The following is a 24307-nucleotide window of genomic DNA, read 5'->3' on the forward strand; positions in this document are numbered from 1 at the left end:
CCTCCCTTTACTTTTCCCTTCTGCCTTTGCTTTCTCCCTCTCCAGAACAGCCGCAGAGGAGAGCACTGAGATAAAACAAGGGGAGGAAAGAGCCGGCCAACGGTGGTGGTGGTGAAAATAATAAAAAATTAAAGACCTCCACCAAGGCCTCGGGGAAATGCCCCTTGAGAGGGGAAAACCCGGTGTGTGCCTGTATTGAGGGGGTGGCCGCGGGGTGTCCCCACATTCGCAGCAGCCCCCTTTGCCCAGAGCGACGGCGTTGTCAGCCCCACAATGAGCACTTCTCCTACGGAGAGCTTTGATCCCTGCGCGGCTGGGAAAAAAAACACCTGACAGTGAGCTACCACGGCGGACAGAGAGAGGGGGCGAAATAGAGATAAAGAAGTGGAGGAAAAAAAAAATAAATAAAAAGCAACACCCAAACAAAAAAGAAGCAACAAAACAAACAAGCAAATAAAAAAAATCCAAAACCAGAGAGAAGAGAGGCATACAATTTCGTGGTTTGCGCACAGGGGGAAATTATAAGGTTGAAAAGTGAGAACAATCCTCTTCAACCTTTTCCAGACCCAGCGCTGCTCTCAGCCTTTAACCAGAACCTCATTTTCCAGCCGACCGTGAGTTACCATGTCCCCATCCTTCACTCGTGGCCCCTGCGCGCATCTCCGCGCAAGCAGCGCGCAGCGCCGCCCTTTCTTCTGAAGCTGGCACCGCCACTTGGCTGCCGCCCTTCAAAGGGTGATAATCTAATTGCTTCCAGAGTTTTGAAGTAATTAAGCTGGATGAAAGGAACTTAAATCCAAGCGGTTTGCCGCGTACGGGCTCTCCTTCTCCTTCAGAGGGTGGAGAGGAGCCCCCCCGCCCCCGGTTTCCGAAAAAAACTGCGTCAAAATCGTGCATTTAGAGAATGGAGGCAAAAAATGTAAACAGATTTCGTTTTAGCAAGGGTAAGGGTAAAGTGGTGGCAATTATGTATAATTAATACTGAAGGGAAAATGAACGTGTAATAGGTTCCAAAGATTAAACCATCTCTAACTATCAGGGGAACTTTTAAAGTTTTTCTTTCTTTCTTCCTTCCCCCCCCGCCCCTCCCCCTTTCTTTTAAAATACATTTCATCTCTTTAAAGATTTTAAGATGTGAAACATTCACGCTGATGCTTGCTCCTCTGAAGGGTTCTGGTCGGAGAAAACAAATCCACGAAAGGTTTCAGCAATTCTCAAGCCTCCGGCTCCAAAGAGCATCCAGTATCAAAATAAATTGAAGGGTAATTTTAACCATTATTAATGTCCGTGGCACCTAATTTAGTTAGGTGCTGGCTTTCCATTTTTGATTACACCATCAGGAAGTTATTTTCCTAAGAAATGTTTAAGATAAAGTATAGACATTCCCACACATTCTTTATATTTTTGCTGGCATGAATTTATTGCAGGCTACTCAATCTATTTCAATTTCTAGGTAATGGATAATCACTCCAGCCAATTGTATTTATTTATTTATTTATTTCAGTAACACGTTTGCAAGGGTAGAACCAGACTGTGAAGATGTAGGTCCTGCTCGTCTGTGTGTGACATTCAACACAAGCCGCTCTGCATTTATTTTTTTCCCCTACCATCTCGGCTCAAGTTCACAGAAGTAAACTGTGTGCACCTAACATTTTAAAAGGTAGGACAGGCTCTAGCTTTAGCAACACTAATAGATGTTGAGATGTTGTGGTGAGCTGTAACTTCTGTCAGAGGCTGTCTCTTGGTGATAATGGTAATTCTTAAGGTGTGAAGGTAGAGTTGTTAAACCTCACGTGTCAGCGGACCAGCCGTCTGAATGGTGGGTTGCAGGACTGGTGCCTAGAGAAACTAAATACCGTTGTGTAGAAAGAACAATTACAGTTAGGAGGAACAGAGGCTTTAACTGCTCTGTTAACTCTTGCATCCGCTTTAGTGGTAAAAAATAATCTGCTCCTCTCAGTCCTAACTTCAGGTCTGGGTCTGCTGCAGTTCTGGCTGCTCAGGTTGGTGGGGGATGCTTTCTTCTCCAGGAGGGAATGAGAGGTACAGCCTATGGGGAATTCACCAGCTGGCAGGTCAAGATTAGGTTTAGGTTGTCACTCCCACTCTCCAATTATTGTGTCTATCTTGGAGAAGCAGATTCTTATGCAACAGCTTTTTGAAATGTACTCTGCTGCAAAGGTTTACACACAGCTGAATCCCTTCAACTTAATTCACAGACTCATTCTTTGATGCAGAGGACAAGCAGCTGAATTTCAGCAAACTCAGGTGAAGATGATGAAGATTCTGGAGCAATAAAGGGGTTTGCTCCTCAGGAGCTTTAATCCTTTGAACAACTTGTGTGCTGCTTGTTCCTCAGCCTACCCGGAGGAGGATGGCAGCTTACTGCCCGGTGACTCACCGTATACATTTTTCTGAACAATATCTGTGTTGTGCAGAGATCAAACTGAGTACTTGAGAAGGGGGTGGAGGAGAACAAGGCTTGGATGGGGACTGCAATCTGGGAAGCTTAATTTTTGGGGTGAAAGTTGTAGTAAGGCCCAATGCAAGCTGAGTGCTCACAGAAGCTATAGTGTCTTTTGGAGCTACAAAAATCCATTTGCTACCAAAATGCTGGTAACTTCACAGGGGCAGTGTGTGCAGGTAAGTGTGATGATCCCTGGTGTTGGCTACCATGCAGCCATGCTGGATTTAGCTGTCTGCTGCTTGGTGCCTGATAATTCACCCAGCGCCAGAAACTTAAACTCCAGCCAGAGGCTTTTTCTCAAGCCTGGGAAATCCCCTCAAAGCCTCCTGTGTTCAAACTCCCGCACCGAACCCTCCCCACCCCCCCGTGCCTGGATGGAGATAAAGAACAAAACCCCCCACAGTTTGTCACTGTCTTTTACCAGAGTAAATTAACAGCATACTTCCCTTTTCAATGCCTTTTGATGTGCTAATCATCACTCAGCCCGATGCAGCCACCTTATTCTTGCCGGGCACCTAATGTGTCCAAGAACAAGTCAATAGGGTTTCATCTTCCAAAGGCACCTTGGGGGTGATGTAGAGCCAGGGGTGGGTGATGCTGCCTGACAGAAGGTCAAACTGCCTTGGGGTGCTTCAGTTTCCACATTGATGGCAGAAGCTTGGTGGCTTGCTTTCCTATCCCCTTGCTTGCTGAGGTGAGTTGTTGCCCAGAGCTTGAGTTGCCACCACTGACTGCTGGGAATATCCAGTTGATGATGGAAAACCAGCCCTGGTTTCTCCTAGAATGCTATTCTTGCTGTATCTGTAAGTGGGATTTCCACCTCACCTCCCATAGAATAGTTTTTTTTTGGTGATGCATGGCAAGAAAGATGGCCAGAGGGAGCTCCCACACATCCTGTGTCCTGACATTGGAGTCAGGCTGTGCATTATTTGAAAGCCTTACTCACACTACAGCCAAAATGGAAACCATCAGCTAAATTATCCTTTCTGTCAGGACTTTATTTTTTTTAAAAACCTTATCTTAAGATCACTTTGCCCAGAGCAGAATTAACAGGCCTTGTTAATGAGGGGATCAGGATCTTCCCTGATGGCATTAAAACCTCCTACCTGGCAAATTAGTCCTCCCGCTCACCTCCTTTTTCTCTTACAAAATGTTTTCTTTATTGGAACTTGGTAGTGGTTTGTTGCTTGCACTGCTGTTCTATGGCAGTAATTAGAGAGAGGTTGAGGAGGCAAAGCCCTGCTTTGGCCCCAGTTTAGCTTTCTGCTGGGTTTGAGGAGTTGCCTGGCCACTGAGCCAGGACTTGCATTTCAGTAGGATGATGCTGATGGTGCTTGCTGTGGGATTTTTGTCAGACTGTGATGGGACCTTCTCATGAGCTGGTGTCCAGACCTGTACCTGAAAGCTCTATGAGCCAAAATGGAAAAGCAAGGGGTCTGTTCCATCTAGCATCTATCCTTGAACCTTTGTTGAACCTAGCAGCTGTGTCTTGAGGTGACTGACAACTTCTGGAACCCCTATTACAGGAAGGATCTGGATGTGCTGGAATGTGTCCAGAGAAGGGCCACAAGGATGAGTAGAGGCTGGAGCACCTCTCCTAAGAGGACAGACTGAGGGACTTGGGGCTGTTCAATCTGGAGAAGAGAAGGCTCTGAGGAGACCTAATTGTGGCCTTCCAGTATCTTAAGGGAGCTACAGAAAAGCTGGGGAGGGACTTTTGAGGGTTTGAGGTAATGATAGGACTGGGGGGAATGGGAAAAAATAACTAGAAATGGGTAGATTCAGATTAGATGTTTGGATGCTCTTCCCTATGAGGGTGGTGAGACACTGGAACAAGGTTGCCCAGAGAGGTGGTGGAAGCCTCATCCATGAAGGTTTTTAAGGCCAGGCTGGATGTGTCTCTGAGCAATGGGATGTAGTGTGAGGTGTCCCTGGCCATGGTAGGGGGGTTGGAACTGGATGATCCTTGAGGAGACTTTGTCAGGGTGTAAGCAAAACATGCAGTTCAGGCTTATGACAGAACTTTTTTTCTGTTGCTGCCATGTATCCCCTACTTGATGCCTGCCCAGGGACAGAGCTATGATGCTTTGCCAGATCTCTCTTCCCAACAGAGTTACTCGGCTGATGCAGGCATCCACTGGTATGGGAGCCACCAGGTTCTGAGCCTGCTGAGATGGAGGGTGTTCAGCAAGAAGTATGTTGTTTACACCAGGAAACAGCAGACAGCAATGGCTCATTTTGTGGCAAAGGAAGGTCTCTCCAGACCCATGAAACTGGCAGCTTGAGGCTGTGCAACAGGCTTTTTGCCAAGAGCCATTGTTCAAATGAGTGGCTGAATGTGGTGGGAACAGCTGAGGTGGAGATCTTTGGCCTGAGGAGGAAGACGGAGCCCTTTTAACCTCCCTTTTCCCAAGCCTGGCAGGGACCTTCATGCTGTGGTTCCCCTCCCAGCTTCCTTCCCCCTGCCCTGGCCACCAGCCCTGGGGGCTGGGCTGGAAGGACATCTTATCTTGTTTATATAATGCGAGTGCTGGAGGGGAAGCTCTTTTCCTTGGCAAAATGCTCTCACCGTGGGGGACACTCCTTCTCAGCCAGGGGCAGAATGGTCACAACTCAGGCTGGTGTCTCTCTCTCTCTTTTTTTTTTTTGAAAATCAGAATATTGGCACAGAATAAAACAGGGAGTTGTAACTCTTGGACACTAGGCTGTAGCTGGGAAGTATGGCAGTGTCTGCTGGGATGGCTGGATGGCAGTACCCTGCAGCTTGGGGCTCTTCTTTTCTCTTGGGAGGGGCACTCTGTTTTTTCTCATCCTGAGGGCTGGAAAACTCTTGCAAGGAAGAAACTGAGGACAGAGAAAGGGAGAAATGACTGGTTTGGGGCTTTTTTATTAGCAAGCCTTTCCTGTCATCCCAATGAGGAGACATAGTCAGTGAAAGGACCTTCTTTATCAGAGCAGAGCAAAGTTCTTGGCCCTCATCACCAGCCAAGAGATGCATCTGGTCACCTCTGACCAAAGAGGACAAGACACAACCCCATCAGCACTACAAATATCTCCCTCAGCAAAGCCCTGGCCAGCCAGGCGAGACGAGGGAATGTGCCATAAAACCACCTCCTTGGCGGTGCAGGCTGCAGCCTTGTGATGGATGTGACCCCAGTCTGCTTCAAATGGACTTTTTATGGCCTGACATCACTGCAGCCTGCTCCACCTGCTTCCCTTCTCTCAGCTGTGCTAGCCCCTAGGTAAGCAAATCGTAAGGCTGATAATCAATGATTTTTCAGTGCATTTCTGTGTGGGTGGAAACCACTGTGGTTTCTGCTTTATAAAGTCCCAACCTCTCAGCTGATGCAGACTGTTTAACATATATTTATATAAGCCCATCGAACCATGGGAATTCCCATTTTGGATCTAAAGATCTGCTCTGTTTTGGAGGCCTCCAAAGCTCTTCAAGTCCATGCCACTAAACCATGTTAGCATCTGAATGAGGGAAGTGCAAGGTTTGAGCACAGAAGCTTAGGAGCTGTTGCTTGAGGAGTTTGTTGTTCTGTGATAGCTTTTAGGATTAAATACCATTTAGCTGTTATGATTGGAAAAACGTTTCATCAACAACAATAATATTAAAATAATTATTAACAATAATAATAATAATAATTCCTCCCAAGTAAAAAAAACTTGAAGCTATCTTTATGAGTTACATTTTGTGCAGGCAGTAAGGAAGTGTTCTTCAGTGTCAATCAGCAGTATTTCCTCCCCTGCAAAACTGGGAATGCTGAAATACAGAGCAGCTGAGCTGAGATTTCCAGGGAAGGACTCTGACCTTGCTCTTCATATTCTCCAGGTGGAGAATCCCTTGTGTTAGCTCAAGTCCAAAAAAGCAATGAATGTGTAGCCTAAGTTTTCAACGTGTGTATCCAGGGTGGCTGCTTCGGATTTTGATGTGGGGGATTTCTTTTAGACCTGAGTAAAGAGGAAGTTGGTGAAAGATTTGCTTTTGAAAACAGGTTAACCTTACGAGTGTGCAGGAGAGAGAACTGTGCAATTCAGAGTAGAGAAATCTGTGATTTATTAAAGCTCTCCAAGGCACACAATCCTTAATAAAAGGGGACTCAATCGAGGCTGCACTTTCTGAAGCCAAAAACCAGGGAATTTGTATGTTGGTTGCTATCCAGGGCCTATGGATGGCTGTTTATTGCTGTTCAGAGACAAATTCAGCAGGAAATTTAATGTGGTACCCTGAAATAAAAGGGTAACCCCAAATTACCCCCAGTGTAGACGAGAGCTGGACTTTTGCTTGCTCTATTTTCACATAGACATGGTGGCTGTGTGATAGCTAAGTGCAAGTATGAATGGCACTGAGTTGCAGTAAGACCGTAGTAGCCTTTACAAAAATTGCTTCTTCAATAGTCTCCTTCCCCTTCTTCCTCATCCCTGGCTTCTCTGTTGGACTTAAGTTATGGGTGCTTCTCTACTAGGGTTTTTAATCCTGTGCAAAACAAGACAATGTTGGGGTTGGAGAAAAGAGGTCTCCAGGGAGACTTTAGAGGAGCCTTCCAGTACCTGAAGGGGGCTACAGGAAAGCTTGGGGAGGGACTTTTAACAAGGGCTTGCAGTGATAGGATGACAGAGAATGGATTGAAGCTTGAGGAACATAGATTTAGACTGGTGATTATGAAAAACAACCTTCACAGAGAGGGTGGTGAGACAATGAAACAAGCTACCCAGGGAACTTGTGGTTGCCACCTCCCTGGAGGTGCTCCAGGCCAGGCTGAACAGGGCCTTGAGCAACCTGGGCTAGTGGAAGGCATCTCTGCCCATGGCAGCGGGGTTGGAACTGGATGACCTTCAAGGTCCCTTCCAACCCAAACCACTCTATGATTCTATGTGTAAGAAAAAGCTTGTAACTCAAACTACTCACTCTCTTAACAGCACACATAATCAAAGCAGATTGGTACTAACCTTATGGTTAGATTAAAATGAAAAATGAAAAGGCCTTTGAAGGAGTTGAATGGAGCTGTTTGTTTTCCCTTTTGGAGCCCTGCTCCTCCAAGGCATGCTGTCATGATCACCGGACCTGAGTTTTATAGGTTGGACTGGAGCCTTTGACAAAAGTGAATTTACTTTAAATGACTGAAATTAGATACTTATAATCCAAAGTAAAAGCCTAGGGGCTCTCTTGTGTATTATCTTTCACTCTCAGGCCTTTGCTTTGTCGTGTCAGTGGAATAATATGTTAAGAAAGTAGAAATAAAAAGCAGTAATTCTGAAACCAAGAAGGAGCCGGGATGAACCCAGTATTTTGCTGATACTTGTTATCTCCTTGCTAACATGACAGTGCCTTTCCCAGAGGTAGCCACTTCAGCACACAGTTTTGATAAATTTCTGCTTCTGAAATGTTGATTCAAATATTATTTCATTGTTTGCATTATTTAAGTGACGCCACCGTTTCCCTCCTCTCCCCACGAGGCAAGACATCCATGGCATGGAAGAGCATCTAGCTTGAGAAGCAGAAGAGAGATTTATTTCCATTCATGGTGAGTGCTTGGATTTGCACACCAATACGATGAAAATCTTGTTTAAAGAGTGACAGAGCACTGGAACAGGCCATCCAGAGAGACTTGTTAAAGTCTCCTTCTCCAGAGACTTTCAAACCCCATCTCAATATGTTCCTGTGTGATCTGCCTTAGGTGACCCATCTTTGGCAATGGGGTTGGATTCAATGATCTCTGGAGGTCCTTCCTAACCCTTACCCTTCCACAATTCTAATTTTCCAACCAAATTCAATTTTTCAATGAGATTCTCCCCCTCTACTCCACTCTGGTGAGACCCTGCCTGGAGTACTGCGTCCAGGTCTGGAACCCCTAATACAGAAAGGATCTGGAGGTGCTGAAGTGTGTCCTGAGAAGGGCCACGAGGATGAGCAGAGGGGGTGGAGTTCCTCTCCTGTGAGGACAGAGTAAGGGAGTTGGGTCTATTCAGTCTGGAGAAGAGAAGGCTCTGAGACCTAATTGTGGCCATCCAGTATCTGAAGGGGGCCTACAGGAAAGCTGGGGAGGGACTTTTTAGAGTGTCAGGGAATGATAGGACTGGGGGGAAAGGAAAAAAAAACCCAGGAATGGGCAGATTCAGATTGGATGTTAGGAAGAAGTTCTTCCCCATGAGGGCAGTGAGACCCTGGCACAGGTTGCTCAGGGAGGTGGTGGAAGCCTCATGCCTGGAGGTTTTGAAGGCCAGTCTGGATGTGGCTGTGAGCAACCTGCTCTAGTGTGAGGTGTCCCTGGCCATGGCAGGGGGGTTGGAACTGGGTGATCCTTGAGGTGTCCTCCAACCCTAACAATTCTATGATTTTATGAAATCGAGGTACCTCAATCTCCCCTCAGTGCTCAACAATCTTCCTCAGCAATGCCATCACTTGCTGCAATCTTCCAAATCTCAGGGCAGTTTTATTTGCTTCAGAGCCAGTTTATGTTAACTGAGGCTATGACTCTTGGTATTTCTAGCTTGGCAAGGCAAATGGCCTCCAAATCACCCAGCTTTTCTTTTTCTGGCTTGTAGCATGAAGTTGTGTATGTTAATGTCTATTGGTGAGGGAGACATCAGGTTCTTTTTCCCTATGTACGTGAGCACATGCAGAGACTAAACTGAATGTGAATGGTGTTGGCTTGGATGGATGCAGTAAAAATGGCAAGAAAAATCTTTAAACATATGGAAAATATTTGAGCTGGCTTTCCAGCTGAGCTATTCTCCTGCTATTGATGGAGCATTTACCTGGGTGGCAGTGGATGCCTTGTGCCTGTTTCCCATCCATTGCAAGTAGAACATTCTGCTAATGTTCTCACTGAAACCACTAATGCTGTTCAAATTGTTCAACAGAACCCATGTGCTGCCCAGGGAGGTGGTGGACTCACCAACCCTGGATGTGTTTAAAGGTTGTTTGGATGTGGTGCTTGGGGACATGGTTTTGAGGTGAACTTTGTAGAGCAGGGTTCTTGGTTGGACTTGGTGACCCTGAGGGTCTTTTCCAACCTGAATGTCTCTGTGATTCTGTGTAATTTAGACTATGATTGGGTTTTTGATGGATTTAGACTACTTAGCACAATTTTCTGTCATCCTGCACTGGAATGATCTGTTCCTATTGATCATGTTTCCTGATGTGCTCCTTCAGGAAGCCCCTACCTGCATTTCTCTCTGTATTTCTACACAAGCATTTAAGGAATTTCATGATTAATATAACCCAAGAGTCAGAGTCAGACAAGGTCTGACCTGACCTTGAATGTTTCCAGGGATGGTGCATCTACCACCTCTTGGGGCAATGTGGGCCAGTGTTTCACCACCCTCAGTGTGAAAAATGTTTTTCTTATCTCTAGTCTAAAACTACTTTCTTTCCATGTAATACCATTAGCCCTTGTCCTGCTGCCAAAAGCCCTGCAAAATAGACTGTCACCACAGAATCAGAATGGTCTACAAGGAAAGGGACATTCAAGATGATTTAATTCCAACACCCTACTATGGGCAGGGACACCTTCCACTAGACCAGGTTACTCAAGACCCTGTTCAGCCTAGCCTTGAACAGCTCCAGGGAGGGGGCATCCACAACCTCCCTGGACAATTTGTTCCAGTGTCTCACCACGCTCTCTGTAAAGAATTTCTTCCCAGCTTCCAGTCTTAATCTGCCCTTCTCAAGCTTCAATCCATTCCCTCTCTTCAGGGCTTGAGAGCAGCCCTGAAGAAAAGTACTTGGGGGTGCTGGTGGATGAGAAGCTCAACATGAGCCAGCAGTGTGCACTTGCGCCCAGAAAACCAATCACATCCTAGGCTGCATCAATAGAACCATAGCCAGCAGGGCAAAAGGTGATTCTCCCCCTCTACTCTGCTCTGGTGAGACCCCACTGGGAGTACTGCATCCAGGTCTGGAGCCCCTATTACAGGAAGGATCTGAATGTGCAGAAGCATGTCCAGAGGAGGGCCATGAGGATGATTAGAGGGTTGGAGCTCCTCTCCTGTGAGGACAGAGTAAGGGAGTTGGGGCTATTCAGTCTGGAGAAGAGAAGGCTCTGAGGAGACCTAATTGTAGCTTTCCAGTATCTGAAGTGGGCTACAAGAAATCTGGGGAGGGACTTTTTAAGATGTTAGGAAATGATAGGACTAGGGGGAATGGAAAAAAAATGGAAAAGGGTAGATTCAAATTGGATGTTCAGAAGAAATTTTTGCCCATGAGGGTGGTGAGAGACTGGCACAGGTTGCCCAGGGAGGTGGTAGAAACCTGCTGCCTGGAGAATTTTCAGGCCAGGCTGGATGTGTCTGAGCAACCTGCTGTAGTGTGAGGTGTCCCTGCCCATAGCAGGGGGTTAGAACTGGATGATCCTTGAGGTCCCTTCCAACCCTAACAATTCTGTGATTCTATTTAGGGATGAAGAAACTTCCTCCAGGTCCAGTTTTAAAGCTTATATATACATTATTTTTTGTTAAAACACATCTCCAGAGGCCAAATTTAGCCCCAAGGAGGCATCATATGGATCATATGGACGGCTGGGAATAAAATTAATTAATGTGTGGATTACAATGACCTATAAATGTCATTGTTTCATCTCAAAGATATATTGGTATTGTAATTTTTACTTAACTCTTTCAAAGGACCACATGTGAGCACCACCGAATGGCTATGGAAATTATTTATACAACATGTTAAGGGGACATTAAAGCATTTCATAGCATGTGGTAGGCCTCTCAGCAAGGCGAAAGACACAGATCAGCTATCCAGCTGTGGTGTGCTGCTTTGGCTGTGCCAAAGCCACCAGATGATGTAGCTTTCCTGCCTGCCTCTAAAACAAATGTGAGCTCTGTTTCCCCAAGAAAGGGCTGGATGCACAGTGTTGAGTGGGAGATCCCCACCTTCAAATCCACAGAAGGGACAAGGCTAGGGGGTTTCATTTGACAGCTTTCTCACTGTCTACTTTGTGCTCTGGTTGTCTTTTTTCTTGTTGGTGGGTGTTTTGTTTTGGTTTTTTTCTCTACCCCATGCCAGGTAGGCACCAGCCTTTGGATGGCTGCTTTGTACAGGAAATCCAGTATCCCCCTGGGATCAATGACTTGTGGCTGCTGCCAGCTTCAGTGACTGTGGTGGTTAGGAAACCCTTTATAGCTGCTCCTCCTCTGCAAAATAATGATAACTATAGGAGAAGATAACAACAACAATAATAATAATAAAAAACACACAATACATCTAATATATTAAATATATAAAATATATTATATAAAACAATAATTATTAATAATATATGGATATAAAAAGATATAATTATATACAAAGCAACAATTATTAATATTATATTTATATAGTACAATAATTTTTATTATCATCACCACCATCATAAAAGGCAAATAAAAAAAGGCATCTCTCCTATATGGGCTCCAGTTCCCCGGGGAGGTGGCCAGACTCTCTGTCCTCCCACTGCGCTGCTTTCAGCCTGGGCTACTGGCTCTGCTTCCCTGGCTTGTACTAGCTGAGAATAAGTTATATATATGCACAAATTACATATGTTTCCATGCAATATATATATATACATGGAAAATGAAATCTCTATATCCACATGAAAAGAAGGCTAATGTGGATCAGAGCCCTGCTCTGGACAGGGTGTATACATCTCCTGGTACAGAAAATAATGACCATGAACTATGGCAGTAACCCAGAGAAGCCTTCTGGTGACATCATAAAGCAGCTGAGCTTTGCCCTGTGGGTTTATGATGATGTCATCAGAATGCCTTGATAGGCTGTATCTTTAACCTTGCAGTTCACACTCGACCATCATTTATTTGATAATCTATAGGCCAGGTGACACCAGTAACCAGTTTGAATCCGGCACAGTGTGTGCAGTCCAGTGTTGCCTTTCTGTCAGTGAAGCCTCATCAGGGGCAGGGGGGCAGAGCCTGTATTTGTGGTACAAACCTGAACATGAGTCTGATTAATGGTTTGGGCCAATGTGTAACTTCATGTCTCAATCACAGAATCATTTTTTGGTCAGAAAAGACCTTTAAGATCATTGACTGCAACCATTATCAAACTCTACCAAGTCTGATAAGAGAGCTTCATTCTGATTAATTGTAATTCTAAAGGCAGTATTGACTGGTTCTGTAGTGTTCATTGGTGGCTCAAGAGATGTTTTCCAGAGGGAACGTAGACCAATACTGAGATACTGATGGCCTGAGTGGAGCACGCAGGATCGACAGAGATGTTTGCCCTTCATGTTTGGTCCTGGCTGTAAAAACCCAGAGAGGTCTTAAAGCCTAAGTGCAGTTTCAGGGGAGTCTAAGAAATGTCCCCAGAATGCAGCAGTAAGGCTACAGAGGGCGTAGTGGCTTTTGAAAATATGGTTGTGGCTCTGTTGGACCTTGGGACCCCAGTCACAGCAGGCTTTGGGAAAATCAAATGCAGTGCATCTTTCAGCCAGCCTGCACCATCCTTAAACTGCATGCTCAGCACATAGATGACCACAGCCATGGTTAGGGGAAAAAAAACCAGCCACCTTACCAGAACAGGCCACAAAGTGAGGTAGGGTAACATGTTCTCTACCACTCCCTTGAAAGGAGGTGGACATTGGTCTCCTTTCCCAAATAACAAGTGATAGAATGAGAAGAAATGGCATGAAGTTGTGCCAGGGAACAATTTGGGAAAAATTTCTCTGCTGAAAGAAGGATGAGTCATTGGAACAGGTTGTCCAGGGAGGTGGTGGAGTCACTGTCCCTGGAGGTGTTAAAAAATGTCTATAGACATGACACTTTGGGACATGGTTAAGAGAGTGTGTTGGCATTGGGTTGATGGCTGGACCTGATGATCTTAGAGGTCTTTTCCAACCTTAATAATTCTGTGATTTTTATGTTCAGTAGGACTGAAAGCAATAATAAAGCAAACCCAGCAGGACAGTTTCTACTCAATTTTAACTGTATTTGACATTGTGATTTTCTTCTTTTGCATTTACATGTTGGAGAAGATTGTATTGCAATAACATCACTGCTGTGCGTAGCCTTTGGCTGGCACTTTTGGTTTTTGACCAGCGTGGTCAGATTGAGTTTTGTTGAAGACTGCAAAAATTACAAACAAGGCAGGGACATGTGTAAAGTGATCAGACTCTTGAGATAGCAACTGGAAAAGAAAACTTGGAGTTGGCACAGGGATTTCAAAACAAAGAAAGTTTTGAGTTGTGTGCATGTTTGCATGGCAAAAAATAAAAACAAAGCATTTAACAGAAATGATTGAGGGAGTGGAGCATCTCTCTTACATGCAGAGACTGAGGGAACTGCAGCTCTTTATCTTGGAGAAGAGGAGCCTGAAGGGCGACCTCATTCATGCTTATAAAGATGTGCAGGGTGAGTGCCAAGGGGATGGAGCCAGGCTCTGCTTGGTGGTGCCAAATGACAGGATAAGGGGCAATGGGCAGAAGCTGAGGCATAGGAAATTCCATGGAAACATGAGGAAGAATTTTTTTCACTTTGAGGGTGACAGAACACTGGAACAGGCTGCCATGGTCTAGTCATGGGGTCTGTGTTGATAGGTTGGACTCGATGATCCTCGAGGTCCTTTCCAACCTAAGTGATACTGTGATACTGGGACACTGGAAAGGGGAGCTTGTGGAGTCTCCCTCTCTGAAGATACTCAAAACCTGCCTGGATGTGTTCCTGTGTGATCCGCCCTAGGTAGTCCTGCTCTGGCAGGGGGATGAACTTTTGAGGTCCCTTCCAACCCCTAACCAGGAATTAAAAATAAAAAAGAAAGAAAAAAGATTGTGAATACTCTGTGCGTACCTGTGTAGGTTCTTCCCTCAAACTCTAATGTGTTAGGAGGGTATGAAAGGTATTGGTTTCTGAAGTAACCATAGCAACATGTTCTCGTGAGTTCTCATTGAGAAGCCAAAAAACTTTGTGAGCAGTAAATCAACCAGTTTATACCTCTGCACTTAAATCTTTTATTGGTTACTGATTAACTTAATTGTGCTGCCTGACACATCTTCATAATAAATAAGCTAACTCATCAAGCCCTTAAAAAAAGGGAAAGAAATAAATATCCAGCTAGCTTTGTTTGAAGGACTATCACTGGAACATGCTCTACATTACGAAGGCTTTGGCAGGCAGCATGTGGTCATGTGCAAGCTTCTACACAGATCTAAATCCCAGAAATCACAAGATGTGGAGTTATTAAAAATAAGATATAAAAAAAGAATGCAAGCTCCCTCTGCATCTACTTTAAGAAAATCTGTTGATACTTATCAGCAGTGTTGCTAGGGGCAAAATAATTAGTAATTACTAATTAGTGTGGTGCTTCTGTGGGGATAAAGTGAGGAAAATGTCTGGTCACACCTCGAGTACTGTGTCCAGTTCTGGGCTCCTCAGTTTAGGAAGGATGTTGACTTGCTGGAGCGTGTCCAGAGAAGGGCAATAAAGTTGGTGAGGGGCTTGGAACACAAGCCCTATGAGGAGAGGCTGAGGGAGCTGGGGTTGCTTAGCCTGAAGAAGATGAGATTCAGGGGTGACCTTCTTGATGTCTACAACTACCTGAAGGGAGGTTGTAGACAGGCAGAGGTTGGTCTCTTCTCCCAGGCAGCCAGTACCAGAACAAGAGGACACAGTCTCAGGCTGTGCCAGGGGAGGTTTAGGCTGGAGGTTAGGAGGAAGTTTTACACAGAGAGAGTGATTGCCCATTGGAATGGGCTGCCCGAGGAGGTGGTGGAGTCACCATCATTGGAGGTGTTCAGGAGGAGACTTGACAGGGTGCTTGGTTGCATGGTTTAGTTGGTTGGGTGGTGTTGGATGATAGGTTGGACGCGATGATCTTGAAGGTCTCTTCCAACCTGGTCTATTCTATTCTATTCTATTCTATTCTATTCTATTCTATTCTATTCTATTCTATTCTATTCTATTCTATTCTATTCTATTCTATTCTATTCTATTCCATTCCATTCCATTCCATTCCATTCCATTCCATTCCATTCCATTCCATTCCATTCCATTCTTGTTAAAGAGTAGAAATACATGGAAATTATGGGATTTCAGATAGCTGCTCTGTGTGTGTCCCATACATGTGTAACCACCCTGAGGTCAGAATGTGGTCGGCTATATTTTGTGATGATTTTTCTTGTCTTTCTCTTTATTTTTTAAAATATTTTTTTATTCCTGTTTGTTTGGGGTTTTTTGAGTGTTTTTTGATGTTTTTTGATGTGTGTGTGGAGGGCTTATGTGAGTCTCCATTTAAATTAATTAAAGTAAATTAAGTAAGCCTACGTTTAAATTAATTAAACTGTTGACAGCTAAACTGTGCTAAGTAGCTTCGATAAAAAAGATGATTCCCAGATTTTTTTTCTGTGCAACTTAAAAAAAAAAAAAAATTAATAAAAAAGTGGGGAAAAGGGAAAAAGAAGAAGAAAGAATCTGAGGAAATTCTTTCTAAACATCTGTCTGGGCAGATGTCAAAATGCAGAGTGTTGCTGCATTATGCTCCGCGAGTATATGACACCGTGTTATTACTCTTGGCTTAAATATTCACAATGGATTTTATGATCTATTTGAAAGAAACCTTTGATGTGAGTGTAAACTCTTATCTTTTGTCATACAATAAGCACCTTTGTGGAACTAATTCTAGAGTAAATATTGAGAAATAACACAATGTTGTCTACGTCTTACTCGCAGCACACGAATATTTATACAGCGGGAATTGTGGGGACATGGCGGTGGAAAAGATTTAGCAGATTTGCTTTGAAAATGAATTTTGGTGGATGCTTTTGAAGTAAGATCATATTGTTCTGAAACTGCTGGGGATGAAATCGTAAGCTTCGAGCCGTACCTTGGCCAGCTGATTATAATCTAGTGCAATAATCTGCATTTCTTCAAGGAACGAGGGAGAGAGACAGTGTCAAGGACATTACAAATCCAATAGCAATTTAGGGAATTGAGCTAGAATGAGGCAATGCTTCTAACACTGATATTCCAGAAACATGTTGTTTAATTTTTGTTTCCAGATTGCATATATTAACCCATTTTATTAACCTGTCTATAGCCTCGATTCAATAAACCATTCCTATTCAGCGGAGCTCTAAAGCATATGTCTGCCCTTAAACACATGCTTAAATCCCATTGACTTTTTAATGCTTAAAGTTAAGCACGTGCTTAGATGTATTTTGCTTGGATCTGCAAAATAAAAACAACAACAACAAAAAAAAGATGTGCTGGAGAAAACAAAAAGGGGGGTGGGTGGGCAATAAAAGATACAATTTTTCACAGCTTAAAATAAGACAAGCAAAGCCCCAAAGTGTTAATTTCCCCAAAACTCACAAACTATTTTAAACCAAATGCCTGAAAAAAACCCAGGAACGATTTTCATGCCTTATTTTTTTCTTTGCAGCATACTTGGACCTGTAATTGTGGAAACTTCGTGCCAAAGAGCCAAACAATAGTGGGAATATCTCACTGTTTGCTTAATGAGCAACGAATGGAAGTGTGAAGGTGAAAAGACAGATTCTGGGTTGGAGAGTGACAAGGTGAGATTGCTTCTTTATCACACCTTTCTTTTCTTTTTCTTGTTTTTTCCCTTTTCTTTTTAAGCCCAAGCATTGCTTTCAAGCAATAAGGAAAAAAAATAACACCACCACTAAAATGAAACCTATGACTGGGAATTGCTCCGTAGCTTGCAGCCAACTGATTCATGTTTACTCCCCTCGCTTGTTTCATGGGAAATGTCAGCTTGCTAGAGAAAGTTTTAATTGGTTTATGAGTGATATATTCAAGCTGCTTGTTTCCTAAAACATCTGTTTTTGTTTTAGTTCCCCAATGTCAAATGGTTGGTGATATCCCAAGGTAGCACACTGTTTCCAAGTGATATTTCCTGGGGTATCCATCAATAAAAAGCCCCTTGAATTGAGCATAATGAAATTACTACAAGGTAGTCAAGAAGTCTTCAAAATCAAGACATCAAAACTTCCTTCTTTCCAATATTATTTTTTTTTTCCTTTCATACTGTTTGTGACTGACTGCTTTTGGGGCTTGGAGGAAGACAGCCGTGAGAGTTATGGCTTATTTCATCTTCCCTTCTCCCCACCTTACCCATCCAATGGCCTTAAGCGTGTTTAATTTGTATTGTTATGGAAATTGGAATTAAGCCAGGGGAAGCACAAGCCTTGTGCTGCACCTGATGGCAAAATCCACTCATTTTTCTACTTGGTGGACAGGGAGGCTACAATTTGTTTGAAGATCTGTCTGTTCCATGTGACAACAGGAATCTTAACGTAAACAGGCAATTGTGAGAGCTAAAAATGAGCAAAACATTCATAAGAATGTTTTCATTCTTTGCAGCCCAGAGAGCCAATCACATCCTGGGCTGCATCAAGAGAAGCATAGCCAGCAGGTTGAGGGAGGTGATTCTCCCCCTCTACTCCACTCTGGTGAGACCCCACCTGGAGTACTGCATCCAGTTATGGAACCCCTATTACAGGAAGGATCTGGACATGCTGGAGCATGTCCAGAGAAGGGCTGTGAGGATGATTAGAGGGCTAGAGCTCCTCTCCTGTGAGGACAAACTGAGGGAATTGGGGCTGTTCAGTCTGGAAAAGAGAAGGCTCCAAGGAGACCTAATTGTGGCCATTCAGTGTCTGAGGGGGGCTACAAGAAAGCTGGGGAGGGACTTTTTACGATGTCAGGTAATGATAGGACCAGGGAGAATGGAAAAAAAAAAAGCTAGAAATGAGTAGATTCAGATTGGATGTGGGGAAGAAGTTCTTGCCCATGAGGGTGGTGAGACCCTGGAACAGGTTGCCCAGGGAGGTGGTGGAAGCCTCCTGCCTGGAAGTTTTTCAGGCCAGTCTGGATGTGGCTGTGAGCAACCTGCTGTAGTGTGAGGTGTCCCTGGCCATGGCAGGGGGTTTGGAACTAAATGATCCTTTAATTCCCTCTTAACCATAACAATTCTATGATCCTAAGAGGTTTTCATTTGCATGAACACACACACACACAAAAAAAAAAAGGTCTTCTGTCACCATCCTCTGTGATTTGGGCTGGAAAGTGGAAAACAAAAAGAGATTTTCATATAGTAGTTATTGCTTCACGTACCTGAATATCTGCAGAGGTCTTCTATTTGCATCACAACCCAGAGCAGGCTTGCAATATTCCTCTAGTAGGTGGCTCAAACCCCAACTGGCTCTATTTTCATTCCTCATTTATTGCAAGTTTTGTCTTCAAGATTTTAGGGGAGAGGAATACTTCAGAAGATATTTTTGGTTTTCCCGAGTTAAAGAAAACCAATTTGACCTAGAGGTGGTTGGACTGAAATGGATCAAAAACAAAGGCCACCTCAAGGCTAAATCAAAATAAGTCTAAAAGCAGAAGACCTAGAAGAGGAAAAAAAAACACCTCACCAAAAACAAAAAGGAAAAAGAAAAAGTTTTCAGATGAACTTTCTTACCAGACTCATTTGCCACCGAACGAAATGAAGTTATAAGGGATAAAATTCTCAGCAGATTTGCACAGCACAGTAATAGCCTTTATGCTTGGAAATTTATGGGCCATGGACAGTTTATAAGAAACGATGTAGTTCATCAGAGAAGCAGACTGATGGAGCACATGGGAGCATTCTGTGCAGGAAGTTGGGTTTTGGAATAATACTTACTTTGATAGAGTTGTTTTGTTAGCTAAGTAAAACAGTAGGGAAGCCAATGGCCACTTAGGCTTCAAACATAAATATATATTTATAAGTCACCCAGCTGCTTAATTGAGATCTCTAGTGTTTTCCCTAAGTATATCTTATCTAAAAAAACAGTAACCCAGAAAATAACAACAGCAGCAGCAGCAGCAGCAAAGACCTGCTGTATGCTGAGGTTCATTTAATCAGTCAGGAGTAGTTAGGGGGAAAATGGAGCATTGTTTTAGGGGCAGATTTGTCGAGGTTCCTGGAGGCTCTTCAGCCTAAGCAGTGGCTCAGATTGGGCTCAAATTGCTCTTGAGCAATTTCTTCCTCAAGGACCTTGTTGCACTTCTGTTCTTGCTTGGTAGCAATAGAGTGCAGTGTAACTTGTGTCTGAGTAGTGTTACTAAGTGCTTGCAACCCAGTTTGGGAAGATAAACATTGGGGTTCTTGCCAGATGCTGGCTGTGTTGTCCGTGAAGGGGGAGGGAAGTACACGGGGCTTCAAAATGTTCTCCAAGGGAGGTTACACAGGGGATGGTTCATTAAATTTGAGCAAAGAACTGGAAAACAAGATTTCACACTCCCAGGCTCAAACAGCCTGGGTGAATTTGGGATCCTTGGAAAATCTTGAGGAAATTTGGCAAGTTCTAGGGAGCTTCAGGAAATACTTTGAAAGTATTTGTGAAGGTGTTTTATTCTTGGAGCATACCTCCAAGGTGAGCTAGAGGGTGGGACCTCCCAGCTCAGGACCCCTGGGGTGCTGGCCAGCTCTCAAAAGCTATCTGGCTTTACTTGTGAAGTCCGAGGCAAGTATGGGGTCTTGGGCTTGACTTCAGTCCTATGGTCAGGTCTCTTCTCAGAACCCTGATTGAGAGCAATGTTTTTAATCCATGTCTCCTACTTTCCAGGTAAATACCCTAAACTTGAGGCTGCTGGGTATTTAGAGATGTATCTCTTCGTCTTGTTGGATGTAATTTTTTCTCCCTTGTATAGGCAGTTGATACCAGTTGCAACAGAGAACTGACACCAGTTATCCTTCCTTCTCTCTTTCTATACCTTCCTCCTTCCCACTCTTCCTCCCTCCCTCTGTTCTTTCCTCCCTCTCTTCCTCTCTCACTTTCTTCCTCCCTCTCTTCCTCTCTCACTTTCTTCCTCCCTCTCTTCCTCTCTCACTTTCTTCCTCCCTCTCTTCCTCTCTCACTTTCTTCCTCCCTCTCTTCCTCTCTCACTTTCTTCCTCCCTCTCTTCCTCTCTCACTTTCTTCCTCCCTCTCTTCCTCTCTCACTTTCTTCCTCCCTCTCTTCCTCTCTCACTTTCTTCCTCCCTCTCTTCCTCTCTCACTTTCTTCCTCCCTCTCTTCCTCTCTCACTTTCTTCCTCCCTCTCTTCCTCTCTCACTTTCTTCCTCCCTCTCTTCCTCTCTCACTTTCTTCCTCCCTCTCTTCCTCTCTCACTTTCTTCCTCCCTCTCTTCCTCTCTCACTTTCTTCCTCCCTCTCTTCCTCTCTCACTTTCTTCCTCCCTCTCTTCCTCTCTCACTTTCTTCCTCCCTCTCTTCCTCTCTCACTTTCTTCCTCCCTCTCTTCCTCTCTCACTTTCTTCCTCCCTCTCTTCCTCTCTCACTTTCTTCCTCCCTCTCTTCCTCTCTCACTTTCTTCCTCCCTCTCTTCCTCTCTCACTTTCTTCCTCCCTCTCTTCCTCTCTCACTTTCTTCCTCCCTCTCTTCCTCTCTCACTTTCTTCCTCCCTCTCTTCCTCTCTCACTTTCTTCCTCCCTCTCTTCCTCTCTCACTTTCTTCCTCCCTCTCTTCCTCTCTCACTTTCTTCCTCCCTCCTTCTCTTCCTTTGTCCTTTCCTCCCTCTTTCTTGTCAGAAGATAGGGCTGAACTGGCTTGGTGGGAACACTACTTCTTACACATATTATTTGTCTTCCCCTATCTCTGTTGCCCACATCACCTGTAACAATCCAAATTTAGAAATGAGTCCCTGCTCAAGGAGGACTTTAAGTACAGGCAAAGATTGGAATACTTGCAATAATTTGCTGAAATTGATCCCAAAATCATTAGAGGCCTTTCCTATAAAACCTGGACAGCCCTGTGAAGAAACATGATGACTGACTACAACTAAGGACTGCTTGCTAAGCACTGAAATATCAGACACGTCCAGCCTGATCAGATCCTGGGGTGTGGTAGTTTTAGGCTATGCCTTTAAAATTTTTTAACAGATCTTGAAAAGAAAGTAATTAAAATGTAAATAAATCACTATTGTGTGTTTAAAAAAAAAGGAAAATAAAGATTATTCTAAACAATCCCATTAGGGAGATGAGGAACTTAAACTGGTTGTACCAAAACAATTTCTCTTCTTGCATCTTTGCTATGGGAGAGACACTAACTTGCTTCTGCTTGACTTTGGCTACACTGCCTTTGTTGTGACTGGTATTAATTCCTCTGCTCCTTTCTCTTTTCCCTTTTGTAGAGGGGACTGGGGGGGAGCAGAGAGGGAGAAGCTAGTAGCTTGCCCTGGTCTTTGAGCAGGGGCGTTCTTGTGCTGTTTATTAGTTGTAAATAATACTGTGTATTTTGTACATATTCATTGCACTCCATTGGAGATTTTCGTTTTGCTTGTAAATACAGCTTTCATTTCCTTCCAAGTGAGCTGGCCTGGCAAATTTGATGTTGTGGGGGGAACTTTCAACCCACTACATGAGGGCTCAAGGTTTTTTCTTCTTGCAGATGGTGGCCCTGGGACCATCCTGCATGTCCATCACAACAACCAATGTCTGTAAAGATACCTTCAGCCGATTGTCTTTGATTTCCCCTTTCCTCCAAGCTCTCAGTTATATTTGTGTTGAAACCTGGGTTTGCTTCTTATCATGCTCAGAGCCCATTTCCTCCTCCTGTTTTATAGGCAGTGAAGTCTAAATGGTAAATTAGTGACATCTTCATTATTATGGCAGCAGAGTGCAGTGCCATCCTAATGCTGCTCCCCGTAGGAGCGAGCAGAAGGAGAAGCTAGGATGGAAGCAGTAATGATCCTATTCCAGAATAAATATCTGAAATGATAGCCCAAAACTGCTGTGCTACTCTTTGGATTTTCCCTTAGTTTTGTCTCCCCAGCTGAATACACCTTGGAGAACATTGGCTTGCTTCAAAACTGTCCTTTCTCAAGGTGCAGCTGGGTTAATCCAGAGCTGCTGAGTCATGCAGCTGGAAATGGAAACTGCTGTGGCTGTGAGCTTGTCTCCCTGAGGAGGTGGACTGGAAGGGACCAGCTCTCCAGATTTATAAAGAGCTCTTCCACTGTTGTTGGCACCTTTCTTTGGAGAAATCTGTCAGTAAAACCACTCCAGAGATTACCAGAGAGTAGGAGCCAGATGCTGTGGCAATTTGTGGTGATTTTCCTTTCTCGTGTGTGAAGAGAGGGGGACCTTTCAACACTGGGTTGTTTATTTTATTTGGTGGCACTTGCCCACAAAGGACAAGGAGAGGATTTTAAACAACATCGTGGTTTGGGCAGCACAGAGATGTTGAAGAGAGCTATGTGAAATCAGTTCATAGCATTTTAAAATGTGGGTTTGGCAAAGCCAAAAGGACAGGTTCAATTCCTATCCCCCAGGAGCTGTCTTTGAGCTTTGGGATTGCCCCAAACCTGAACCTGTCTGTGAATGTCAGACAAACCTCTTCGCTTCTGGAGTGAAACTGGAGGGCTCAATAGTTGTCTTCTTGCTTCTCCTCCATTCCTAACTTCCACAGTCACACTGGTGTAGCTTCTGAAATGTGTACTGAAGACTGCCTCTACCCTTGTACTAGGAAAGCAGGTCGATACCCTGCTTAACCCTATTAGCAACCTGGTCCTTCCAGTGAGGAGCTGGGTGTTTGGCTCTTGTTTTTTGATGCAAGTCTCAGTTTGCTGTGGGACAGATGCCACACACCCTATAAGATGTCCATCTGAAGGACTCAGCAAATAAATGAAACATTTCTGGTCCCAAAAGGGTTGGGAGGGTAGTGGCAGCAGGTAGAGGGTAAATTGGCAGGGTAGTGGCAACGTTCAGGTGCTGAAGAGCATCCCAGGGACCAGCACTGCTGTCTCTGCACTTGTAGCATATAGAATCATAGAATGGTCAGGGTTGGAAGGCACCTCAAGGATCATCCAGTTCCAAGCCCCTGCCATAGGAAGGAACACCTCACACTACATCAGGTTGCTCACAGCCACATCCAGCCTGGCCTCAAAAATCTCCAGGGATGAGACTTCTACCACCTCCCTGGGCAACCTGTTCCAGTGTCTCACCACCCTCATGGGCAAGAACTTCTTCCTGACATCCAATCTGAATCTACCTAATTCTAATTTTTTTACATTCTACCTAGTCCTGTCATTTCCTGATGTATATCCATACAGAGCTGACCCTGGGACATGGTGTACACAGGCACCCACACCTGTGTTCCTGTCCCTTGGCACCACATCACTGAGCAAAGCTTCCCCCTTCCCACTTTCATAAATTCACCCTTTTACAGGTGCTTGTTCATGATGGTTCTGGAGAGAAGCTCTGGGGAGAAGGACCTGAGAGTCCTGCTGGGGAACAGGATGACCGTGAGCCAGCAGTGTGCCCTTGTGGACATGAAAACCAATGGCATCCTGGGATGCATCAAGGAGTGCGGCCAGCAGGTTGAGGGAGATTCTCTTCCCCTTCTACACTGCTCTGGTGAGGCCACATCTGGCATACTGTGTCCAGTTCTGGGATCCCTGGAGAAAGAAGAACAGGGACTTGCTGGAGAGGGTACAGCAAAGGGCTACAAAGGTGATGAGGGTACTAGAACATCCCCCATAAAGGAAAGGCTGAGAGAACTGGGGCTTTTTAGTCTGGACAAAATAAGACTGAGGGGGAGATCTTATAAATGCCTACAAATACTTACAAGGTGGATATCAGGAGGATGGGATCAGGCTTTTTTTCCAGTGGTGCCAAGCGATAGGACCAGGGGTAATGAGACAACTTGAACATCAGAAGTTCCATCTAAACATGAGGAGGAACTTCTTTAATTTAAGGGTGGTGGAGCCCTGGAACAGGCTGTCCAGAGAAGTGGTGGAGTTTCCATCTCTGAAGACATTTGAAACCCACCTGGATGTGTTCCTGTGTGTCTGGCTTCATGTGAGCCTGCCTTGGCAGGGGTGTTTGACTTGATGATCTCT

General features: G+C 44.5%; 1 long non-coding RNA gene across 1 annotated transcript; it reads left to right on the plus strand.

Moving 5' to 3' along the window:
• The first annotated feature begins 603 nt into the window (after positions 1 to 603).
• Positions 604 to 23707, plus strand: LOC137448642 (uncharacterized). The gene is made up of 3 exons (XR_010989169.1): positions 604 to 614; positions 16854 to 16989; positions 23635 to 23707. It is a non-coding gene; the product is annotated as an uncharacterized lncRNA (long non-coding RNA).
• Positions 23708 to 24307: the final 600 nt, after the last annotated feature.

This window comes from Melanerpes formicivorus, unplaced genomic scaffold (assembly GCF_026170545.1).
Source record: "Melanerpes formicivorus ecotype bairdi unplaced genomic scaffold, bMelFor1.0.p_v2 SCAF_25, whole genome shotgun sequence".
Taxonomy (NCBI): domain Eukaryota; kingdom Metazoa; phylum Chordata; class Aves; order Piciformes; family Picidae; genus Melanerpes; species Melanerpes formicivorus.